Below are 13288 nucleotides of genomic sequence, written 5' to 3'. Positions count from 1 at the left end.
TTAAAATAACTAGCTCCTAGTTGGTGTGCATTTCTTGCAAAATTTTGACAAATTTATGGTATAAAATATAAAATTTGGCAGGGCCGATTGCCACTTTCCTTAAAAGAGAGCGTGCATGGGGTGAGGCTAAATTGGTTAACAGATTAAAAAGTTGCACATCAACTAGAGTATCAGACCATCATCAATCTGGTACAGATCATCAAAATTTTTAGCCCAGAAAACTTCTCCATGCTTCTCTGGGGAATTAGCATATAACAATATTCAATACTTCAGTGCAATCTTACAAAAGTGGTGGCACAAAAGTATCTGGTAAGACAACAATGTACAGTAAATGTGGGTCACATCCTGTACCAGGCATTAACTGTGTCAGGGAATACAGCGAGGGAGTCTTTAGATGTGTTCCCCGGAATAGCTGATAACTTGGCTAAGATACCGTTCTACACTTTTCCTTACAAGCCGGCTGCTAATACAGATTTCTTTTGGACATCAATGCATTTGTAAGATCTTCACAGATTTGTAATGCTATTGAAGTCTGTGGACTAAGAATGTCATTCAAAGCTCTAAACAGGATTTTCAAGACTTAAAAAGGCAAAGGCGCTGCCATTTCAACAAACTTTGTATAAATGAACAGTACAGGCGACTGTAAGAAACTCTAATATATCAGACAGAAATAACCATTTCTGCTATTATCAGGTTGTTTTTCTGCTCAAATGACTACACTCTGAAAATCCTTACTATATACATCTCAAGACTCAGTTTATACAGGTCTACAGAAGTCTATGGTGAGGGAGGAGGAATGAAGAGGAAGTGCCAGGGTAAAGATTCCTCATGTACAATGGGCAGGCTTCCACCAGAATCTCTTTCTTTAGCAAATCCAAAACAAAAAAAGGCTATTAAAATTCTAATCTTTGAACAATGGGCAGGCTGCAAGTTTCAAGATTCACAGCACATATAATAGACAACAGTATGCCCGTCTATTTTTGCTTAAAGGGGTTGTCCGGGATAAAAGCTAATTCCTACCCTAATGTAAACACCCTGCTCCCTCCTACTTTCTAGACCACATAATTCAATTTACCCATATCCCTGGGGCGGTCATGTGACTGCCCCAGTGACATTCACCAATTCCAGAAACAGAACTACTCCCTCCCCATCATACTTGCCTCTCTTCCTCCTGTGGAATGACTCCTCCCTCTTATCTGACTGCTGGCACAGACAAAAGTCCCGATGCTGATCTGTAGCCGACAATCTACCTGTACTGAAGAGGCCTAGGAGCAGCTCCCGCCCCTGTGCAGTAGAGGTAGATTGTCAGCTGCAGAGCACAGAGTAGCGCTCCGATTACAGCACATGTGCTGGCAGAATCAGAAAAGAGGGAGGAGCCATTCCGCAGGAGGAAGACTGGAAGGAAGAGAGGCAAGTATGATGGGGTGGGGAAAGTCAGTTGGGAAGTGCTAGTATTGGGCGGGACAGCTAAAGAGGGAGGGGGTGTATGGGAGAGAGGAAGACGGGGGAGTGAGGTGAAAGGAAGCGTCACCAAGTAAACAAATGCAGAAGATGCCAGGAGCTCCCAGAGACACCCAGAAATCACTCACAACACAGCTAAAGATATATGGGTGCATTTATTAACCCATTAATAGACATGCGTCCATTTTTAAAAACAAAAACATTTTTTGCCTGGAAAACCCCTTTAACATACGTTTTAGAAAAGACATAGATATGTTGTAGACTGCAGGATCAAACTATACAGCATTAGTGGCCTATGACCAAGGAGATACAGAGGTCAGCTAAAGAGTGGAAGACAAAACTATCACAGAACAAAAAGTGACAAAACAGTCTGCGACCAATAACCATGTGCATGTAGCCAGGACGTGATTGAATGACACATGGGTGATGTGCGCCTCCACGGCTACATTCATTGATCTCAATGAGCTCAGGAGACAAAACGGGCAGGAATAAAATCTGTCCTGAATGCTCCCCTGGATTCATGGCCCCATACACTGCTGAATGTACAAGGGCAGAGAAATGGATCAGTGGGTCAGTGTGCCAGCGGTGGAAAACATAACTAGCACACAGGCAGTATATGTGGTAGGCCATACAATGAGATTTCACAAAAATCTCCGCAGCAGGTAAACTCTAACAGAACGTGCACACAGCGGAGTGCTCAAGGTCCTATTTTGTGTCTTGAAGAAAGGAAGGTTACCATTATACTACTATACATGCCGTGATACAGTTCAGTCATTATGTAGATACCATTGTGTGGTAAACTATATAGCATATTAGATATTAAAGGGAGTCCAATTCCAAAAAAATCCCCCCAATCCAACAAATAGGTTAGGGTCACCTCAAACAAAAGGTGTTTTCCCATTGTGAATTGCGGCCTCCATTGCTGCAGTTTTTGTCATTATAGAAATGAGATCTTTGCAGCCGCCAGGACTTTGCTGCTTACCTCTTAGCTCATAGTGCAAAAAATGATCATTTCAGGCCGACATATATAATATTTTTGGATCCGTCCCGCCTTGCCACATTGAATTACTGGCATTATGTAAGCAAGTCCAAGTCACATTTGATAATATGTATTATCAGATACTGATACCATTTTGATTCTGGTCATGGTCGATGAATTATACGTATCTGCTAGCAGAAACCGTCTTTTATATAGCACATCAACATTACATAAAAACACTGAAATCTCACACTGCTACACGGCCATAGTAATGGATTACACTCTGTAAAGAGTCTTCAGCACAGGAGGATAAAACAATAGCAGACTCTCCATAGTCACTCAGCACCATCCACACTATTTACTAATGGGACTCCTCCCTTATTAAGTACATGGCTGCAGGCTATAGTAATCTCAGCAAAGCAACGCTGAACTAATAGTCGTATTAGCACAGAGCCTAGATTTCCTTTCATCGGCCGAAAATATACGAGAACTGATCCATCCAGGAAGGGAGCGGTGTAAGGTCAGAAGACCCTTGAAATATAGGTCTGGGGTATTACTGCTCCTGTTCAGTCACTTCATAGTCAGAGCTGGTGAGATCCCTCACCCCGGTCTAAACCTTTATTACCAGAACCCCATTAAAGCTGCATCTTCTTTAGTATTACACCTCTCATATAGACCCCTGAAAATGTTTTGTAAGGTATTTTATTAGTTTTATTCCTCTGTTCCATTCAGAACAATTTGTATGCATTGGACTGTACAATATAAATGAATCTACGGTATATGAAAATATATAAGGTTCTTTTTTGGAATGAATCTCTAAAAAGCATAGTTCTTGTTTTGCTCAATATGAAATTGACAGGGTCACTAGGTATACACAGCGCACCAGGCCTAAAGCAGACGCTCAGTACTACTCTTCAACTTACATTCATGTCATTGGGAGCAGAGCTGCAATAGCACGGCAGGACCAATGCGCAGACTGTGTCTGTATCTACTTCACCAAAATTACACTACCATATCATGTAGGTTTGCACAATTTAATGCATGTTATACCATTATTACATTTTGAGTACTATTTACATTATTATTTCAGACTAATATATTAATAAACTGTGTCCCTGTTGTTGTTGTTGTTAGGGCAAGTAATAGCACTCACACTTGCATGGTTTTCCAGGCTAAAAATTTTTTATTAACCTAAGGATAGGTCATCAATATCAGACTAGTGAGGTCTGACATCCAGCACCCCATCCTGATGCACAGAGAATGGACAAGATGTAGACAGTGCTATTCTATGTGTAGTGGCTGAACTGAGGAGCTGCAGTTTGGCTCCCGTTCAAGTGAATAGGAGCCGATCCGCACTACCTGATCTGGCCACTACACAGAGAATAGCGCTGTCTGCTTCCTGCTCCATTCTCTGACATCAGTCACTCTCAGTAGCTGACACAGAGGCTACAAGGTGTCAGACCTTCACCAATCTGGCGCTAAAGGTCTATCTTTAGGAGAGGTCAAAGTTTTTAACAAAGAAAACCCCTTTACAAATGTCTGAAGGGAGAAAAAAAAAAAAAGTTTTTTTAGGACAGAAAAATCCTGTTAAAGACATTAGCAGAGTTATATAGTGCGAGACAGTCAGGTTTGCTGGTATACACCCTGGTGCCAGAGCTGGGTATCTCTCCACTGTCAGAAGGGCCTTCCTTACATCTCCTTGTCATGGCCTGCCCTTCTGACAGTAGAGAGATATCAGAAAACTAAACAGGACCGATATCTCCGGCAACATGGCGGCATATCCTATCCGTCCAACAAACCATTCACATGGTCTAATTAAAGATAATCAATGAATTTAAAGAAGGTCCCATCTGTAATTCAGGAGGCTGAACTTTTAGTGAAGGAGATTACTAAATGGACCTGGAAAATTCCCTTAAAAAACCGCTTGCCGTTTCTGATATGGTTTTTGCAACAAAAAGAAAAAAAACACAACAAAAATCGTGACAAAACTATCGCTTTTTTCCGCCTCCCATTAAGTTCAATGGGTTTTTCAAAGCAGAATCCACCTGAAGGCTGAGGCCCCACACTGCAGAAATGCAGATTTTGTTGCAGTTTTTTGCGCCAAAGCCAAGAATGGGTACAAAAGAAATGGGGAATATATAGGAAGATCTTATACTTCTCTCTTCTGCTCAATCTACTTCTGGCTTTGGCTCAAAAAAAAAAAAACACAGCAAAATGTGCAAAAAAAGCTGCATTTTCGCAACGTAGGCCTTTAGCCGAAAATAGGTCATGTCGCTTTTTTTTTTTTTTTTTTTTTTCATTCTAGCTGGAGAAAAAAAAAAAAAAAAAAAAAAATCACCTACTACTGACTCCAATTGAAATGAATGGGAGGTGTTTTTTTTTTTGTTTTTTTTAGGTGGACTCTGCCTCAAAATCAGCCCACAAAAAACTCAATGTGAACATACCCTTACAGTACAGATACACAAAATGTAACTACTGCGACCAGTCATTGGCTACAGCAGTCACCTAAGTCTCAGCACTTCCCGACCCCGACCAGATGGAACATCAGACACATTGCCTGAATGGAGTATGACAGTAGGTACATTATTTTTTTTGTTGTTGTTAAAATAGAGTCTGGAAATGCCCTCTAAGACTCGGTTCACATCTGCACCCGGTATCCGTATGGGCATTCTGTTCGCCTCTCCCCATTTTCCACCCTTTTCAGGCGGAAACCAAACAGCAACCACACGGACCCCATTATAGTCTATGGGTTTCCTTAGGTAACCACTTTTCTATGCAGTTTAGGCTTCCATTCGGGGTCCCCAAGCGGATCCCCTAAATGGAAATCCGTGTGCAGATGTGAACTGGACCTAAGAACAATATGTTACTTTGGGTAAAAAAAAGGCAACCCAAAATAAAGATAAAGAGTCTCCTGTAACTGGATACAAGGGGCCTTAGAGATCGTACTGCACTTGGAGGAAGACAACGGTGGGGTTTACATTTTGATTTTACTCAGCGATCACTATAGATAGGTCATGTCCATCTTTTATGCCTACATAGACTCCCCAATCATTAGGAATTGGACTGGTCTTCATGGCAGGACAAGTCACAAAAAGGACTAAACAGAGAATTGGACAAAATTGGGTCAAGTCCAACAATGATAGAATGTATCTATAGCTCGCTTTGTCCTGGGGCATTAGTCAAAACACAACCAAATGTCAACTCAGTTAATGGCAGTGAACTCGCTCACATGGATTATTCCAGTTATTTTACCTCCATGCCACCCCGTTAATGGGTAGGTCACCAAGTGTACGCTGTCCAGTAAGGATTGCCGATAGGTTAATAACCAAAATTCATTGGCATAGCATTTAAATAGAGGTTGTGGCAGGAATAAAGAGGAATGTCCTAAAATAATCATTTAGTAACCATAACCCGAGGTAAAATGCTCATTTGATTGTGAGTTTGCCAACAACGACCCCGCTCTGCTATTCCCCAAATGTCTTCCTTTTTCACAGCACCAGACCAAGTAAATGTTATAATGAACAAGGTATTGGTGAGCGGCCGCAGATACCAGAGGTCACTACTGCCGGGAATACATTAACCCCAACAAGCCATTGACAAAACAATGCGTTATAGACCCCTACACAAGCCGTCCATCTACAAAGGGATTAGACCTTGCCTAAGAAAGGCCCCCTATAGCTTATATCCACAAACACAACATCCCCTTGTGAAGGAGAGGACACTGTCATACACATGCAGTCTCCAAAGGACACCACCTCGTAAGATTGTGTCATTTATCACCCCATGGAGGAGGGGAGGTCATTTCTGGCGCTAAGGAATGTGACAGCGTGCACAAGCCACAACCACAACGCTACTCAGGGCCATCAGGGACCGCACATGCCTAAGCTGGCAAAGATAACGTCAGCATTGCTATACCATGCAAGAAGGCAACCCGACATCTGCTGTAGGGGATGCAAAGATCTAGCATGTACGACTTCAACATGTCTTCCATCCTTTAATGCTCAGAACATTTGCACTGCTACCCATCTCTGACCGCAAGGGGGTAATGTCAGGCACAGATATAACATACAGTGGGGCAAAAAAGTATTTAGTCAGTCACCAATAGTGCAAGTTTCACTACTTAAAAAGATGAGAGGCGTCTGTAATTTACATCATAGGTAGACCTCAACTATGAGAGACAAAATGAGAAAACAAATCCAGAAAATCACATTGTCTGATTTTGTAAGAATTTATTTGCAAATTATGGTGGAAAATAAGTATTTGGTCACCTACAAGCAATCAAGATTTCTGGCTCTCACAGACCTGTAAGGGAGCGTTCACACTACCGTCGGTGTCCGACATGTAGTGTCCGCTCAAAATCTGTCACGGACACTAGGAGCGGACACTAGCTGTGTCCGTGACACCTGTCATTCATCTCAATGGGCATCGGGTGTGTTCTTTTGCACTCCGTGCCCGTCCTTCCCTGTCCGCAAGTGAAGATGTCCGACTTCTCAAGCGGACAGAAAAACCCTGCAGGGTTCTTCTGTCCGCTTGAGAAGTCGGACATCTTCACTTGCGGACAGGGAAGGACGGGCACGGAGTGCAAAAGAACACACCCGATGCCCATTGAGATGAATGACAGGTGTCACGGACACAGCTACTGTCCGCTCCTAGTGTCCGTGACAGATTTTGAGCGGACACTGACGGTAGTGTGAACGACCCCTAACTTCTTCTTTAAGAGTCTCCTCTTTCCTCCACTCATTACCTGTAGTAATGGCACCTGTTTAAACTTGTGCACCTGTGCACACCCTCAAACAGTCAGACTCCAAACTCCACTATGGTGAAGACCAAAGAGCTGTCAAAGGACACCAGAAACAAAATTGTAGCCCTGCACCAGGCTGGGAAGACTGAATCTGCAATAGGCAACCAGCTTGGATTGAAGAAATCAACTGTGGGAGCAATAATTAGAAAATGGAAGACATACAAGACCACTGATAATCTCCCTCGCTCTGGGGCTCCACGCAAAATCTCACCCCGTGGGGTCAAAATGATCACAAGAACGGTGAGCAAAAATCCCAGAACCACGCGAGGGGACCTAGTGAATGAACTGCAGAGAGCTGGGACCAATGTAACAAAGCCTACCATCAGTAACACACTACGCCGCCAGGGACTCAGATCCTGCAGTGCCAGACGTGTCCCACTGCTTAAGCCAGTACATGTCCGGGCCCATCTGAAGTTTGCTAGAGAGCATTTGGATGATCCAGAAGAGTATTGGGAGAATGTCCTATGGTCTGATGAAACCAAACTGGAACTGTTTGGTAGAAACACAACTTTTCGTGTTTGGAGGAAAAAGAATACTGAGTTGCATCCATCAAACACCATACCTACTGTAAAGCATGGGGGTGGAAACATCATGCTTTGGGGCTGTTTCTCTGCAAAGGGGCCAGGACGACTGATCCGGGTACATGAAAGAATGAATGGGGCCATGTATCGTGAGATTTTGAGGGCAAACCTCCTTCCATCAGCAAGGGCATTGAAGATGAAACGTGGCTGGGTCTTTCAACATGACAATGATCCAAAGCACACCGCCAGGGCAACGAAGGAGTGGCTTTGTAAGAAGCATTTCAAGGTCCTGGAGTGGCCTAGCCAGTCTCCAGATCTCAACCCTATAGAAAACCTTTGGAGGGAGTTGAAAGTCCGTGTTGCCAAGAGACAGCCCCAAAACATCACTGCTCTAGAGGAGATCTGCATGGAGGAATGGGCCAACATACCAACAACAGTGTGTGCCAACCTTCTTTTTTTTTTTTCTGTAGATTGTGAGCCCCACACAGAGCTCACAATGTACTTTTTTTTTTTTTTCTCCCTATCAGTATGTCTTTTTTTTTGGGAATATGGGATGGATATCCATGCAAACACGGGGAGAACATACAAACTCTTTGCAGATGGTTTTTTGCCCTTGGCGGGATTTGAACACCAGGACTCCAGCGCTGCAGTGCTAACCACTGAGTCACCGTGTGGCCCCTAGTGTGTGCCAACCTTGTGAAGACTTACAGAAAACGTTTGACCTCTTTCATTGCCAACAAAGGATAGATAAAGTATTGAGATGAAATTTTGTTACTGACCAAATACTTATTTTCCACCATAATTTGCAAATAAATTCTTACAAAATCAGACAATGTGATTTTCTGGATTTGTTTTCTCATTTTGTCTCTCATAGTTGAGGTCTACCTATGATGTAAATTACAGACGCCTCTCATCTTTTTAAGTGGTGGAACTTGCACTATTGGTGACTGACTAAATTTTTTGCCCCACTGTAGCTAGCCGACAGGCATGTACACCAGAACTCTTACCAACACCCTTGTTAACATTGGTCAAGGAAGTAGCGTATGTGATGTCTATAAGATCTTATAGGTGTTTATTGACCCACCCTAGAAGTTTTAGTATCTACTCATCCTGTAGGAAACATGGCAACTAATACCCAAAATCTACAGGTACTGGCTTCCTTGAAGGGGTTGTCCAGGGTCTCAGCTTGTTGGCTCTGGGTATTTTAAGAGTGCCAGAGTAGTTCCAACCTTGGATCACACGAATGAATCCCGTACCTGGCCCTGGGTTGCTCTGCCTCCTCCCGCCTTTCCCCTATAGTAAAGTCAGACCATTCAGGACAGGTTACTAGCATTGAATAAATTCCCTATTCAAGCCATTTAGACTAAGACCCCATGAAGTGGGTCACAGCAGGACAGCACTGCGCGAAAACCTACGGGCGCAACAGGAAAATTGGAATTTATTCTCAAGTAGTATGAGCGGTGGATTCCTCTCCGGGAGCCTACGTCTCATGTAGTATGAGCGGTGGATTCCTCTCCGGGTCCTACGTCTCATGTAGTATGAGTGGTGGATTCCTCTTCGGGCACCTACGTCTCATGTAGTATGAGCGGTGGATTCCTCTCCGGGCCCCTACGTCTCATGTAGTATGAGCGGTGGATTCCTCTCCGGGCCCCTACGTCTCATGTAGTATGAGCGGTGGATTCCTCTCCGGGCCCCACGTCTCATGTAGTATGAGCAGTGGATTCCTCTCTGGGCCCCTACGTCTCATGTAGTATGAGCGGTGGATTCCTCTCCGGGCACCTACGTCTCATGTAGTATGAGCAGTGGATTCCTCTCTGGGCACCTACGTCTCATGTAGTATGAGCGGTGGATTCCTCTCTGGGTCCTACGTCTCATGTAGTATGAGCGGTGGATTCCTCTCCGTGCACTTAAATCTATTTTACACTGAGTGTCGATACAATACTATGTATATTTCTGCAGCATGTGCATAGACTTTCCTGGACTCGATCATATGAATGAGAAGATGGCGGCTCAGTGCTTAGTGTTATATATCCTCGCAGCGCTGGAGTTCTGGGTTTAGATCCAGGACCATGTTTGCAGGGGGTTTCTCTGGTTTCCTGTCACACTCCAAAGGTACTGACACTATCTGTAAAGAGCTGCCGAATACCATGGCGCTATACAAGTAAGCAAAAAAATATCTGCAGCAAAACCACTATGTACAATTTCCCCACAGTGGGACTAATAAAGGATTATCTTCTCTTAAAAGGGATGGAGAATAAATTAGTGATGATTGTGGGTCTGACCACTAAGACCTCCACCAATCTGGAGAACAGTAAGTAATTGCCCCTGTTGAAACTGTAGTCACACTGTAGACAGCCGGACCAAGGCGCACCCCTGCCCACATTCACTTTATAGGAGCAACCAAAATAGCTGAAGTACACTATGAATGAAGTGAACAGCAGCAGAGGCGGGCCGGTACCCACCAGGGGTTCAGCTGCCGTCACAAAATGGGTTATGCCAAACCACTGATTCCTCCACAGACCTGGTCCCAACAGACTACCGCTTACCCCCTGGTCTCTGGATCAGCGGGGGACTCAGCAGTCAGACCTCCACTGATCAGCAATTTAGCCTCTATTCTATAGCTAGAGGATAAATGCTTCCCATGGAATAACTAACAGACAACATGAGCTCCGGCATTACCGCTGCAAGAGTTACAGCAGAGGTGCCTGGTAGCCATTGCAACTGCTCTGGAGCAGAGCGGCGCCACTATAGCTACAGACCCGGCATACAGACACCAGGGCGGGTGCCGGGCCCGCAGGAGCGTGGTGATGCTGTTCATTTCAAACTGCAGAAGAACTTACGGTACTTCTGCTAGCATGCCCGGAACGCAGACACACGCCGGGTGCAGGCCTGAGCTTACGTGGCCACGTCACCCCACGTGTGATAGAGCAGTGGGGGGGGCGGGGTCTGCGTTCCGGGCCTGATAGCAGAAGTACCGTAAGTACTTCTCTAGTTTGAAATGAACAGAATCGCCACGCTCCTGCGGGCCCGGCACCCACCCCAGTGTCTGCATGCCGGGTCCGTAGCTATAATATTGCCCTAATAACTCCAGTATAAGCTGAGGCGGACTTTTACAGCACAAAAACTGTGCTAAAAAACTCGGCTTATACTCGAGTATATACGGTACCTTCAAAGAGCACCTAAAGGAATATTTCATTTTTTAAAATTTATTTATTATTTTTTTAAATAATAATAATGACCTATACTAATCCCAGAAAACGTGTGTTAAAATGACAAGAGCATGAGAATGGGAAGGGTCCCCTAGCGAGGAACCCCACTCTATATATGACTGGCAAGTAACCCTACCCTTACCCTGCATTGGCCGCTTGCCAGTAAATCCGCTGTACGCCAGAGGCACCAAGATCGGGACCTGCAGCGATCAGCTTGGCACGTGCATTGTAAAAGGTCTTGTCTCTAATACGACAACTTATACAGGTAAGAGGTTTTCCTTCATTGCTACAGAACTATTTTTTGCAAAGCGTTTGTCTGCTCTGCAACTCATGAAACAGGTTAGGACATTATCTAGCTCCACAAGCTGTAGCCAGTGACTATAACTAGCCTCTATTGCCTGTGGAGACCTTGGTAGTCATTCACTATTCTATAGACCCGGTGCTTCTATCCTATACACTTCAGTGGAAGATGGTCCCCGGACAGGACAGGACGACTATTGGGTTGGCTAAACGAGAGGCTGCATTAGATAGGTAGAGTTAAATGGAGAAACAAGCACAGTCAGAAAATAAAACCAGTACATAAACTAGTTGGAATGAGCAACATTTGTCTCCTAATGGAGAATTCCTTTAAGCTTTCCATAGGCAAAGATAATGCCCGTGCAAGATGACAAGTCACTTATCTTTCTATAGGGAACATATATGATGTGAATCACATACTGTACACACAATGATCTGCATTATAAGTCATCACATGATAACACATTGTAACATCCATCAAAGCCTAAATATAAATACTACATCATAACAAGGGAAGAAAGATGTGATGGGACGTGATATGTGTGTGCCTCATGGACCCCACACACCTCCACTACTAATGAGAAAGGGTTATGAGGGTGCCAGAAGAATGGGGGGCAGGGGCGACCTACCTACAGGGACAGTATACACATCACTATACCCATGTGCGCTCGCGCTCTCTCTCTCTCTCTCTCTCTCTCTCTCTCTCTCTATATATATATATAATACACAAGTACATCAAACATACCTACAGAGACAACATATACATACAATACACACATTACATACCTTGACAGGGCAGGGACAGTACACACATGCTAAACAAATATATAATGTACAGTACACAGACTTACATACAACATACCTACAGGGACTGTACATACAGAAATATATAGTACACAACTTACCTTCAAAGACAGTATACACAGCACACTGTATGCTCATATATACAGTACATAGATAGGAGTACAGGTATACACATACAGTATACACATACAGTACTCACATGTATACAGCACATATATAGGCATAGACATGGCATACCTATAGAGATGGTATACATACAGTATATATAAAGTCATACCTGCAGAAATAGTATACACATATATACAGTCATTCACAAGACATAGCTAGTATATACACAACATACCTAGAGACGGTATACACATAAACAATCATACACATGACAGTATACACATATATACAGTCATTCACAAGGCATAGCTAGTATATACACAACATACCTACAGTGACGGTATACACATATACACAGTCATTCACAAGGCATAGCTCCATAGTCAGTATATACAACACACGAGTATACAGATGAGCTCCCTCCAGGGACACTATATACATGTAGGTATACAGAGCCATGCTCACCCCCTCTATCTGACTAGATGGCCGCCTGTATATTAGATGCCCTGCACCCCTCACACACAGAATACAGGAGCCCCCCACCCCGCCGTCCCTGCCCCCACTGCAGAGCCCTCTGTCACATAACCGGGGCCGCTCTGCTCGTCAGCCCCGGATTCCCGACCATCCTCACACCAGAGGCCGCTGCACACCACAGCCCGCCCGCCGCTTCTCACCTTCACTCGCCTGCAGCCCTCAGCGTCGCCGTTCAGAGACCCCCACCGACTCCTCTCCGTTCTCTCCACCGTTCGTGTCACCCTCACCGTGGTTACGGTCCCAGAGCTTCAAAATGGCGCCAATTTGTCTCTGGCGGCTCCAATGGAAGCGGCGGCGGCGGTGGCGATGGGAAGAGCGCGGCTAGAGGCACTTCACAGGGGAGCAGCGCCACCAAGCGGCACAACGGGGACGTGCTCCGCCCCGCCTCTACGTGACGTCACGGGCTGTGAGGGACAGAAGTGCCGGCGCTCCGGGCTGAGGGTCGTGTGATGGATAATGGGGGGCTGCATGGACTGTACCGCCTGCACCCTGACAGTGTGAACTGTAGCTTATTATGTGCAAACCGAACAGAAACCAGGGAATCATGGCTGTAATGCATGATAAGCTTATTGCT

The 13288-nt window shown here is 44.6% G+C and overlaps 1 protein-coding gene across 1 annotated transcript in view; it reads right to left on the bottom strand.

Moving 5' to 3' along the window:
- Nucleotides 1–13036, bottom strand: part of PDS5B (PDS5 cohesin associated factor B) — a 60626-nt gene extending 47590 nt beyond the window's left edge. Inside the window, exon 1 of the mRNA XM_075265994.1 lies at nt 12855–13036. The gene's annotated coding sequence lies outside the window, so the exon portion shown is untranslated. The remainder of the gene's footprint in view (nt 1–12854) is intronic.
- Between the last annotated feature and the right edge of the window lie 252 nt (nt 13037–13288).

The sequence above is a fragment of the Leptodactylus fuscus genome, chromosome 2, assembly GCF_031893055.1.
Source record: "Leptodactylus fuscus isolate aLepFus1 chromosome 2, aLepFus1.hap2, whole genome shotgun sequence".
Taxonomy (NCBI): Eukaryota; Metazoa; Chordata; class Amphibia; order Anura; family Leptodactylidae; genus Leptodactylus; species Leptodactylus fuscus.
Note: the sequence above shows the minus strand (reverse complement) of the source record. Positions and strands in the feature narration are given on the sequence as shown.